Source organism: Citrus sinensis, chromosome 6 (genome assembly GCF_022201045.2).
Source record: "Citrus sinensis cultivar Valencia sweet orange chromosome 6, DVS_A1.0, whole genome shotgun sequence".
NCBI lineage: Eukaryota > Viridiplantae > Streptophyta > Magnoliopsida > Sapindales > Rutaceae > Citrus > Citrus sinensis.
Window position 1 is genome coordinate 2,928,344 of NC_068561.1, and position 12,240 is coordinate 2,940,583.

Here is a 12,240-nt window from a genome sequence, read left to right on the forward strand (position 1 = left end):
TGAAATCCTTTTCATTTAAGGATTTGGAAGTGGCGCAACAATATAAAAAGAAAAGTGAAGAGGGCAGCTGCACAATTGGCAAAAATATAGAAAAACTGGGAGCAAGAAAAGAACAAGAGAAGCTGCTGTAAATTCGGGAGCAACAATTTGGAGGAGTCAATTGCAGAAATTAAAGAGAGATAACTTCTTGAGTTTTTCTTTCCCTCTTCTCTATTATCTTGTTTGAATGTTTCCAATTAAATTAATAGATTCTCTTTATATTCTCATGAACTAATTTATTTACTAGGGCTACGATGTAGCCTAATTATGAAGATTTAATTCCATAAATTTATGTTATTTTTAATTTATTATTCCATGGTTGAGTGTTCATTATTGTGCTTAATGCTTTTAAATATCTGGTCAATATTTGAATGATTTGAGGATACATAATGAGACGAAGAGGAGATTTATGTATTTTAGCTCTGTGTAATGGATGCCATGAATTGAACGAAAGACAGAGATGTGCCAACGTGATTCGTGCAGTTTTTCTAAGAATTTCCATGGAGCTTAATGAATCTTTGCATATTTAAATTCACATAGAGATATAGTGGGTTAATGTGTGAAGGTATTTTTAATATTACTCGAGAGAGGATATTGAATGGATTAAGGAAATTCACTATCAACATGGGTAGTAAATTTTAATAGCATAGATGGAGGATTAAATTGGATTGGTTATGGTGAAATCGGATGTCCTAATATCTTAATCTCTTGGTGATTTCTATTACTGCCTGTGTCTTTATTTAATTTTTAATTATTTTATTTTATTTTATTTTAATCTAAATTCGCTTATTCGATTGTTCAAATAAATTAGGGTTAGAATAATTTCGGTAACTAATAGGATATACAATCTCTGTGGGACGATACTCTACTCTTCATTATATTACTTGTGCCGACTAGTACACTTGCTAATTTATGCATCAAGTTTTTGGCGCCGTCGCTGGGGATTGTTTGGATTAGTATCGATACCAACTAACCTTAGTTTAATTTGAATTTTATTTTTATTGTTTTTATTTTAATTTTCATTTTCTTGTCGAATTTTATGAGACGTTCAAGAAGTTTTGATTTATTGCCTTTTGATCCAGAGATTGAACGCACTTGTAGAAGGCTCAATAGAGAAAGGAGAGAAGCTTTACAGGAGCAACAACTAATCATGGCTGACGAACCATTACACGGAAATGAGGATGCGAGACCTTTAAGAGATTATGTTGTGCCTACAATTAATGGAGCTTGTTCAAGCATTGCACGCCCTACCGTTCAAGCCAATAATTTTGAAATTAAGCCAGCCATAATCCAGATTATTCAGGCGTTAGTACAGTTTGCTAGGATGCCAAATGATGATCCAAATGCTCATATTGCAAATTTCTTAGAAATTTGTGACATATTTAAGCAAAATGGTGTTTCAGACAATACTATCAGGCTAAGGCTTTTTCCGTTCTCACTGAGGGATAAAGCAAAAGAGTGGTTGAACTCACTCTTTGCTGGAACAATCACTACATGGGATGGTTTAGCACAGAAGTTTTTAGCAAAATACTTTCCTCTAGCAAAAACAGCCAAGTTGAGAAATGACATCACAACCTTTGCTCAGTTCGAGATGGAATCATTATATGAAACGTGGGAAAGATACAAAGACCTACTAAGAAAATGCCCACATCATGGTCTACCAGTTTGGCTTCAGGTACAAACATTTTATAATGGTTTGGGATCCAATACCAGAACAATGATTGATGCTGCAGCAGGAGGAGTGTTAATGGGAAAAACACCAGAAGCAGCTTATGAATTATTGGAGGAGATGGCATCCAACAATTACCAGTGGACTTCAGAGCGATCAATGCCAAAAAATTGTAGGAGCCCATAATATTGATGTTGTCACTGCTTTATCTGCACAGATGACTGCTTTATCTAATAAGTTAGAGCACTTGAATGTCAGTGCTATTCAAACTCAAGTGTGTGAATTGTGCGGAGGGAACCATACTAATGTCAACTGCCAAGTTGGAAGTCCTTTTGCGTCGTCATCTGCTGAATAAGCTCATTATGTGTCAAACTTCCAGAGAAAACAACATAACCCATATTCTAATACCTACAATCCTGACTGGAGAAACCACCCGAATTTGTCATGAAACAACACTCAGAATACATTGGCACCACCTCCAGGGTTCCAACCACAAGAAAAGAAGTCAAACCTAGAAGATGCTCTTACCCAGCTTACAACAAACATGTCTCAATTCATGACCAAAACAGAGACAACTTTTCAAAATCAAGCTGCATCAATTCGAAACCTTGAGGTACAAGTGGGTCAGATTACAAACTTGCTATCCAGTAGACAACATGGCTCTCTGCCAAGCAACACCGAGACAAATCTAAAGGAGCAAGTTAATGCAATTATACTTCGAAGTAGTAAACAACTTGATGAGCTGCGAAAAGAAGCAAAAAAAGTTGATGAAGAACAAACTGAAGACACCCCTAAGGTTTCAAAGGCAGCAAGTTCAGAAATACCACAAACTAAACTAGCAACACCAGTCAAGGCCTATGTTCCTCCAATCCGTTTTCCTCAGCGTCTCCGGAAAAATAACATAGATAAGCAATTTTTAAAATTTCTTGATGTGTTTAAGAAATTGCATATTAACATTCCTTTTGCAGATGCTTTGGAACAAATGTCGCTTTATGCCAAATTTATCAAAGAAATGTTGTCCAACAAGAGGAAACTTGAGGAGCATGAAACTGTAATGCTGACTGAAGACTGCACCGCCATCTTACAAAATAAATTGCCACCAAAGCTGAAAGATCCAAGGAGTTTTAATATTCCATGCACTATTGGAAAATGTTATTTTGATAAAGCTTTGTGTGATTTAGGTGCAAGCATTAATTTGATGCCTTTTTCTGTTTTCAAGAAATTAGGTTTGGGTGAACATAAGGCAACAACTGTTACCCTACAATTGGCAGATAGATCTATAAAGTACCTGTTGAGTGTTAGAAATGTATATTTATAAAGGAGAAAACCGTCATTTTATATTTCAAGTTTTACTACCAACCCTTACTTTTATGTATTTAACCTTTTTGTGATTTAATTACATGTGTTTTATTTTAATTAAGTATTTTATGTATTTTAGGGGCATTATAGTCATTTCACAATAAAGGAGAGATCGGACGGCAAAACGGACATCACTTTTGAACTTAGGACGGTCGAAAACCTTAGGAGGAGCATAAAAGGAAAAATGGCACTATTCACATGTACGGTACTATTAACGTATACGGTACTGTATACGTTACTGTTCACAGCACTGTTCACATAGACGGATGATGACGTGGCATTGACCGATGATGTGTCACGATCCTGTTGGGCTAAAATTCTTATGCACTGTTGATGGTGACGTGGCAGCATATCAGTGGACGAAAAATCTTGCGTACGGTACATGCATCACACAGGATTATTTTCAACCAAACCGCATTACTGTTCATCCGGGTCGAACCGTGTTACTGTTCATCCACGTGGTCAAACCGTGGACTGTTGACTGATGACGTGACGCAATCCTGAGCGTCCAAACTGTTGTTAATCCGATGGCCATTATTTACTCCATGTATCTATAAAAAGGGGGCCTCCCCCCCTAATTTGATATCTCTGAATCCATTTTTGGACTCCATTTTCTGTAATTTCCTCTCCATCTTGTATTTTCTTCGTATTTTAATAAATTTCCATTTTGCCCCTAGTTCAATTATGAGTGGCTAATTTTCTTTCAAGCTTGGGTTGAAGGTGAAGTCTCAACATGTGTCATGGGCTTTATTTGGTAAATTTATTTTCTCTTCCCCTCTAGTTTTTGTGGATGTTTTGACTTCTCGTCGATAAATAATACTAATCTTGTCTAGTACCGCCTTGGTTTCACCGGCTCTCTAGTATAAGGTTATTATTATTTGGCACGATAAGCCCTTAGCACCATATTGATTAGAGCGTGGTTCATGAGGTGTGGATTCCCCTCTCATGATTTAATTGGCATTAATACGGATTATTTAGCCCATGATGCATGTTGATACGGATCCAGATACCCAAGTACGTCATTTCAATAGATTTCGCTTCAATTTATTCTCGCCATTACAATTCCAATTTTAGAATTTATTATTGCCATTTCAATTCCAATTTTAGGATAATTTAAATCACTTCCACCACAATTCCAACCACCCATTTACAAAATTAATTCTACATATAATTAAAATCTACCTCCTCGTGGGATCGACATTCGTCACCATTAGTCTATATTACAATAGATTCGTGCGCTTGCGAGTACATTAAAATTTGCACAATAAGTTTTTGGCGTCGTTGCCGGGGAGGTAAGTAATTTTAATTCATAGAATTAATTTTTGTGAATAATTTCTTTTATTTGTTTTCTTGTATTTTTTATTGAAAAAAAAAGTGAATCCGCATTTAGAGGTTAGTAATTTCTTTTCTTTTTCTCTTCTTCAAATTTCTGTAATTTAATTTTCAAGTTATTTTTTTTCTTTGTAATTTTTGTTTATCTTACTAATTCTTTTTAGTTAATTTATTTCACGTATTTATTTTTGTGTATTTTTATAGAAAGTTTGTAATAGCGCAATAAGGTTAGTATCGTAATTTCTCCCTTTTCTTTATTTTTATTTATTTTGTTCCCATCTTTATTTTTTATTTTATTTGTTTTGCATGTATGGTCGAAGGTCATTATTACCCAATCTTGAACCTATAGACCTTGAACTTGAGAAAACACTTCGCACACACAAACAAATTAAAAATAAAATGGATTTGCAACCACAGGAGAGGCCATTTAAGGACTATTTCAGTCCTTTAGCTAATTTGAGCACATCATGCATAAGATACCCAAATGTAGCTGCTAGGAGCTTTGAATTAAAACCTAGTGTGCTAAATTGTCTCCCCACATTTTATGGCCTAGAAAATGAGGACCCATATAATCATCTGAATGATTTTCATGCCATTTGTCAAACTTTTAAATATGAAAATTTTTCAGACGATGATGTTAAACTCAGATTATTCCCATTTTCTTTAAAGGATAGAGCTCGTTCATGGTTAAATACTTTGCCTGCTATAGCATTTCATCATGGGAACAAATGGTAACGAAATTTTTGAATAAATATTTTCCAGTGCATAAAACCAATGCTATTCACAGGGAAATCTCGGAGTTTACCCAGAGAGAGGATGAGCAATTTTTCGAAACGTGGGAGCGATTCAATGGGCTACTCTTGAAGTGTCCACTTCATGGGTACGAGAAATGGCACCAATGCCAATACTTTTTGGAGGGATTATTGCCGAATGTGCAAGAATGGCTAATGGCAACAAGTGGATGAGAGCTAATGTCAAAAAGTGCATCAGAGATTTGGGAATTCTTTCAGCGACAAGTGGATAATTCCCAACAACGGAGTCGATCACTCCGGAATACTAGAAGAATTAAGGGAGTAAATGAGGTTCAAATTGGCGAGTCAACTTCGGGAATCAAAGAAGTCAAGGAGATGGTTGAAGGTCTTGCTCGACAAATAGCATCGTTATCGACTGCTAAATCAACAGAACCACATGACCATGACTCATACTCAGATCAAGCCAATGCCATAGGTGTAATGAGAAAGCCATCAAATTACAACCCATACTCCAACACATATAACCCTGGATGGAGAGATCACCCCAATTTTTCATGGTCTCAAGGATTCCAACAGAACGGACCAGCAGCTCCAGCTCCACCAATTCCACAAAATCCTCAAGCCTCTCAGCCCCCATTTAGACCATTCAATCAGAACCAGAACTACTCTCAACCCAGACCATGGGAGGATTCATTCCAAAATCTCAAGAATCTTACTCACTCTACGATTGAGCAACAGAACCGCACCATTGATGGACTACGAAATGAGTTAAGAGCAGGCTTCAACTCACAAGCTCAATCAGTTTCAAGCCTCGAGAAGATGGTGGGACAACTTGCTTCTTCAATTCAGACCTTGGCAATGACTGTTGAGAAAGGTAAATTTCCAAGTCAACCAGTGCCTAATCCTAAAGGAGTACATGAAGCAAGTACTAGTTCACCACAGCAGCATGGAGAGGTCAAAGCAGTCATGACCTTGCGAAAAGGAAAAGAAGTCAACAACAAAGTGGAGATGCCGGTGACAAAAGAATATCAAATTGTACCTGTGAATGTTGAGGAATCATCACCGGAGGAGAAAGAAGAAACCAACCCACGAGAATACGTTCCGAAAGCTCCATTTCCTCAGAGGTTAGCTAAAGGCAAAAAGGGAAAATTCACAGGTGAGATTCTTGAAATCTTCAAACAGGTAAGTGTTAATATCCCTTTGCTTGATGCTATTAAGCAAGTTCCATCTTATGCCAAGTTTCTTAAAGACCTTTGTACTAAAAAGAGAAATATGCATGTTCAAAAGAAGGCATTTTTAACAGAAAACATTAGTTCTATACTCCAACACAAAATTCCTTTAAAATGCAAAGACCCAAGCTCCCCCACTATCTCATGTAGCATAGGGAACCACACAATTGAGAATGCTTTGTTGGATTTAGGAGCTAGTGTAAATTTGTTACCTTATTAAGTGTTTGTGAAACTTGGACTTGGAGAATTACACCCAACTCCAGTGGTGTTACAACTTGCAGATCGGTCCACAAAAATACCTCGTGGTATTGTGGAGGACGTGCTTATCCAGGTAGACAAGTTTTATTTTCCTGTTGATTTCATTGTAATTGACACTCAACCAATACAGGACTCGAGGAAGCACATCCCCATTATTCTAGGCCGACCTTTCTTGGCAACTGCGGATGCTCACATTCAATGCAGGACCGAAAATATGCAGTTGTCCTTCGGTAACATGACTATGGAGCTGAACATCTTCAACATTGCCAAACAACCTCACAATGCAGACGATGAAATTGTTGATGTGGATTTAATAGAAGCATTAGTTGATGATACTTTTGTTTCAAACCTTAGTGATGATCCTTTACAAACATGTTTAACTCACTTTGGTTTGGATTTTGATATTGACAGATCGGTCGATGAGGTCAACGCCCTACTTGACTCAGCACCATCCATGAACACTAATAAATGGAAGTCAATAGTTGAACAACTAGCACCATCAGAGAAGAAACTCATCCCATCATTAGAATCACCACCGAAACTCGAGCTCAAACCATTGCCAAACACTTTGGAATATGCATTTTTGGGAGAAGAAAGTACTATGCCGGTAATCATCTCATCATCCCTTAATGATGAACAAAAAGGTAAGTTGTTGGATGTTTTAAAAGAGCACAAAAGAGCATTAGGATGGACCATAGCAGACATAAAAGGTATAAACCCAGTAGACTGCATGCATTACATTCACCTTGATGAAAATGCTAAATCTATTAGGGAAATGCAACGTCGGTTAAATCCTAACATGAAAGAATTTGTTAGAACTGAAGTCCTTAAGCTATTAGATGCATGTATCATTTACCCCATTTCTGATAGTTCATGGGTCAGTCCTGTGCAAGTTGTCCCCAAAAAGTCAGGAGTCACTGTAGTTACCAATGCCGATAATGAATTGATACCCACTAGAGTGACTACAGGATGACGTGTATGCATTGATTATAGGAAGTTGAATTCTGTCACACATAAAGACCATTTTCCTTTACCATTTATTGATCAAATGCTTGATAGATTAGCAGGTCATGAATTTTATTGCTTTCTAGATGGCTACTCAGGATACAATCAGATCCCCATAGCACCAAAAGATCAGGAGAAAACTACTTTCACTTGCCCTTTTGACACATTTACATATAGGAGAATGCCATTTGGATTATGCAATGCACCTGCTACATTTCAACGATGCATGTTGAGCATTTTTTCTGATATGGTTGAACGATTCGTTGAAGTCTTTATGGATGATTTTTCTGTCTTTGGTGACTCGTTTGATCAATGTTTACATCATCTAACACTAGTTCTGCAAAGATGTATCGAGAAGAACTTGGTCTTAAATTGGGAGAAATGTCATTTCATGGTAAAACAAGGTATTGTTCTCGGTCACATCATTTCGGGCAAAGGGATTGAGGTTGACAAAGCCAAGGTGGATCTCATTTCTAATCTTCCTCCACCCAAAACAGTCAGAGAAGTAAGATCTTTCCTTGGGCATGCTGGTTTCTATAGACGTTTCATTAAAGATTTTAACAAAGTTTCTAGACCCTTATGCAATTTACTTGCTAAGGATCTACCTTTTATCTTTAATGAGTCATGTCTTATGGCATTTGAAAAATTAAAACAGTTGTTGACATCATCACCCATCATTCAGCCCCCAAATTGGAGCTTACCATTTGAGCTAATGTGTGATGCATCTGATTATGCTATAGGAGCAGTATTAGGACAAAGAGTTGATCGAATTCCCCACGTTATTTACTATGCTAGTATGACATTGAATGATGCACAGTTGAACTATTCAACTACTGAAAAAGAAATGCTAGCAGTAGTGTTTGCATTGGAGAAATTTCGATCTTATCTCATTGGTTGTAAAATAATTATATTCACAGATCATGCTGCTCTTAAATATCTTCTCACAAAGAAAGATGCAAAAGCTAGACTAATTCGTTGGGTGTTACTTTTGCAGGAATTTGACTTGGAATTCAAAGATAAAAAAGGCACAGAAAATGTTGTGGCGGATCACCTCTCTCTTCTCCATTTTGACACATCTACAAAGCCATTACCATTAAATAAGTCATTCCCTGATGAACAATTGATGAATGTGGAAGTATTACCGTGGTATGCTGATATCGTGAATTATCTTGTTACAGGTCAACTTCCAGAGCATTAGACCAAGCAAGATAAGGCTAAATTCTTTGCAGAGATAAAGAATTTCTTTTGGGATGACTCGTATTTGTTTAAGTATTGTGCAGACCAAATTGTTAGACGATGTGTCCCAGAAAATGAAATTCAGAATATTCTTTCATTCTACCATGAACAAGCTTGTGGAGGCCATTTCAGTGCTAAGAAAACAGCAACTAAAGTTTTACAATGTGGTTTCTATTGGCCAACTATATTTTAAGATGCTTACACTTTCTGTTCTTCATGTGATAGGTGTCAATGAATGAGGAGCATTACACGAAGGAATATGATGCCACTAAATCCAATTTTAGTGGTTGAGATTTTTGACGTATGGGGTATCGACTTCATGAGACAATTTCCCCATTCTTTTGGCCATCAATACATATTGGTTGCTGTTGACTACGTATCGAAATGGGTAGAAGCAATTCCATGTAGAACCAATGATCACAAGGTGGTGATAGGATTTTTGAAAAGCAATATTGTTTCACGCTTTGGATTCCCTCGATCAATAATCAGTGATGGGGGTGCCCACTTTTGTAACAAAGCATTCAAAGCTCTTTTGACAAAGTATTCAATCACACACAAAGTGGCGACTCCGTATCATCCGCAAACCAGTGGCCAAGTTGAGATCTCCAATCGAGAAATAAAGCACATATTAGAAAAGACGGTGAGGCCAGACAGAAAAGATTGGTCATTAAGACTTGATGATGCCTTATGGGCATATAGAACGGCTTTCAAGACCCCGATTGGGATGTCACCCTACAGGCTAGTGTATGGAAAAGCTTGCCACCTACTTGTGGAACTCGAGCATCGTGCATATTGGGCCATCAAGAAATTCAATTTTGACATACAGCAAGCCAGCTCAGAAAGAAGATTACAGCTGGCAGAACTTGAAGAAATTCGCAATGATGCATACGAAAATGCCAAGATTTACAAGCAACGAATGAAAGTCTTCCATGATAAGCAAATTATGAGAAAATCGTTCACTGCAGGTCAGAAAGTGCTTTTATTCAATTCTCGTTTGCACCTATTCCTAGGTAAGTTACGCTCTCGTTGGTCTGGCCCATTTATTGTTCATACTGTTTTTCCACATGGGGCAATTGAAATTAAGGACCCAAAGAACGGTATCACGTTTAAAGTTAATGGTCAAAGATTAAAGCCATATCTAGAGTACCAACCACATGGAGAAGACACCGAAATAAATTTGAGTGACCCACCAGATTTGAATTGATTTTTTTCTTTTCTTTTCATTGATTTTATTTTTTTTCTTTCTTTATATTATTCTTCTGCTAATTGAAATTATTTTTGCATAAATGTGTTTGTTTAACTATTAAGTTTTCTTTTATCATTTTTAATCATGAGTACATTACTTAGACCGTTCCTCCTGAACATTCTTAAACCACTTCAACGTGTCAAAACTCATCTCAAAAGGCAGATTCAATTTTGTAAAACACATCGCATTTGGGCTCTACAACCACCAGAGTTAGTAGCCTATGTTGAGGGTTTAGAACGCCAACTCCGAGACATTGAGAGAAGTGTTTACGACATCCAGTTGGAGCTTGAGGTAAATTCAATAAGAGGACGATTTTAATTTTCTTTGTGTGTTTTAATTTGTTTTTCTGTTTGTGTGCTTTAGTTTGTTACCCCAGTGAAGTGGCGAATAACGGTACTCCGTGACAATCAAGTCAGTTATTTCAGTTTCCCATAATAACTGATATTCTGAGGCGAAGGTATTGACAGAAACGAGATTCTAGCGAAGCTTCACAAGCGATTCCCTTCACTTCCTCAGAATGCCCTCCTTACGATTTATAAAGCTCGGTCCGAACGCATGATATTACTCATGAGGAATAACATACCTGCTGACATCCGTTGGTTAATCGAAGCGAAAGTACGATCGGCATGTGAGTTACCTCCAAAATTTATTTCATACATGCCTGGTTGTGGTAAAGGAAATTATGCAAGAAAACGACGAGCTCGAAGAATTTCTGTTGCTTGTCATAAGTGTGCCAGAATGAGTTGCAATAAAAACCCATGTTCTTTAGGAATGATGTCTGATAACATGGAAGATAAGATTCAATTCATTATGGATGGCTTGAATAAGGAGTCATTGGATGATATCCTTTTGTCTCTTGAAACGCATCCCAGTGGATATGTGCAAGGAGCGATTCTCCAGTTATGGCCATTATTCCAGAAAGAGCATGCACGATATAGTCTCGAGAATCTGACTATAAACGACCCTGTTTGCCAGTTTATAAGAAAACTGGATAGGAAGCCTATCCTCGACCCATAGAGGGCGTTCAAGCCGTTTCTGGACGTAAAACTAGAGGAAGATGTGAGCCACAGTCGCAACTACCTGTAAATATCCTTTTACTTTACTGTTATTTTATTTCACTATTGTTTTATTGTGCGCATTATTGTCTTTAATAATTTTATTACTGTTTGCTTTTTCCTTATTACTGTTTGCTTTTTCCCTTTTACTGTTTCCTTTTTTACTAGCGAGCCACGTGCTTTACGCGCTATTTGAAACTGACATGTTACCTCATACACAACTGTGATCCACTGTCACCAAGATTCTTAAATGTTATTTCTTTTTTTGTCAAGCACTCACAAATTATTTTTGAGAAGTATCACAATGTCAGCTACTCCCAATAGACAATTCAAGAACATTTGTGTGCTTTCTGGATTTACATATGGCAAACATAAAGAGTTCGTTGAGGCAGCCATAGATCTTGGTCGAAGCATAGCAGCGAGAAAATTACACTTGGTGTATGGAGGAGGTAATCGAGGGTTATCAAAAATGGTCTCAGAAGCAGCTTTTATCAGAGGAAGTCAAGTGTTAGGCATCATCCCAAGAGTCTTAAAACCATTGGGCAGTTCGTCTGACTCATCAACTGGAGAAGAGTTAGTCGTCTCAGGTATGCAAGAAAGAATAACTGAAATGCTTAATCATGCTGATGCTTTTATTTTCCTTCCAGGAGATCTTGCAACACTAGAGGCACTTATCACGCTAGCATCTTGGGCCCATCTGCACATCCACCAAAAACCCATCGGCTTGTTAAATGTCAATAACTTTTATGATGGCTTTATCGCATTTCTTAACCATGCAATAAAAAACTATTTCATTCCTTCTAATGTGAAAAAACTTTTTATTTGTGCTCACACTGTTAATGAGCTACTTGATATGTTACAAGCTTATAAACCGGAGCCAGACCCCTGGACCTTTGTGTTGGAGTGCCCAAATAATGATGGTAACAGTAGCCGCAGTAAGAAGTACAAATTAGATTTAACTCTCCGCTTGTAAATATTGTTTTATGTGTTGCACCACCCAGGTGATGTTTTCTAAACTCTACTTCTTTCCTTTCAAACATTAAGGACAATGTTTCGTTCT

The 12,240-nt window shown here is 37.3% G+C and overlaps 1 protein-coding gene and 1 non-coding gene across 2 annotated transcripts in view; both read right to left on the reverse strand.

Moving 5' to 3' along the window:
* The window catches only part of LOC102616593 (ATPase 11, plasma membrane-type-like), a 76,837-nt gene that overhangs the window by 49,157 nt on the left and 15,440 nt on the right, over positions 1 to 12,240 (reverse strand). The gene's annotated exons all lie outside the window — the stretch shown is intronic.
* Positions 1,592 to 1,698, reverse strand: LOC112498738 (small nucleolar RNA R71). The gene has a single exon (XR_003066156.1). It is a non-coding gene; the product is annotated as a small nucleolar RNA R71 (small nucleolar RNA).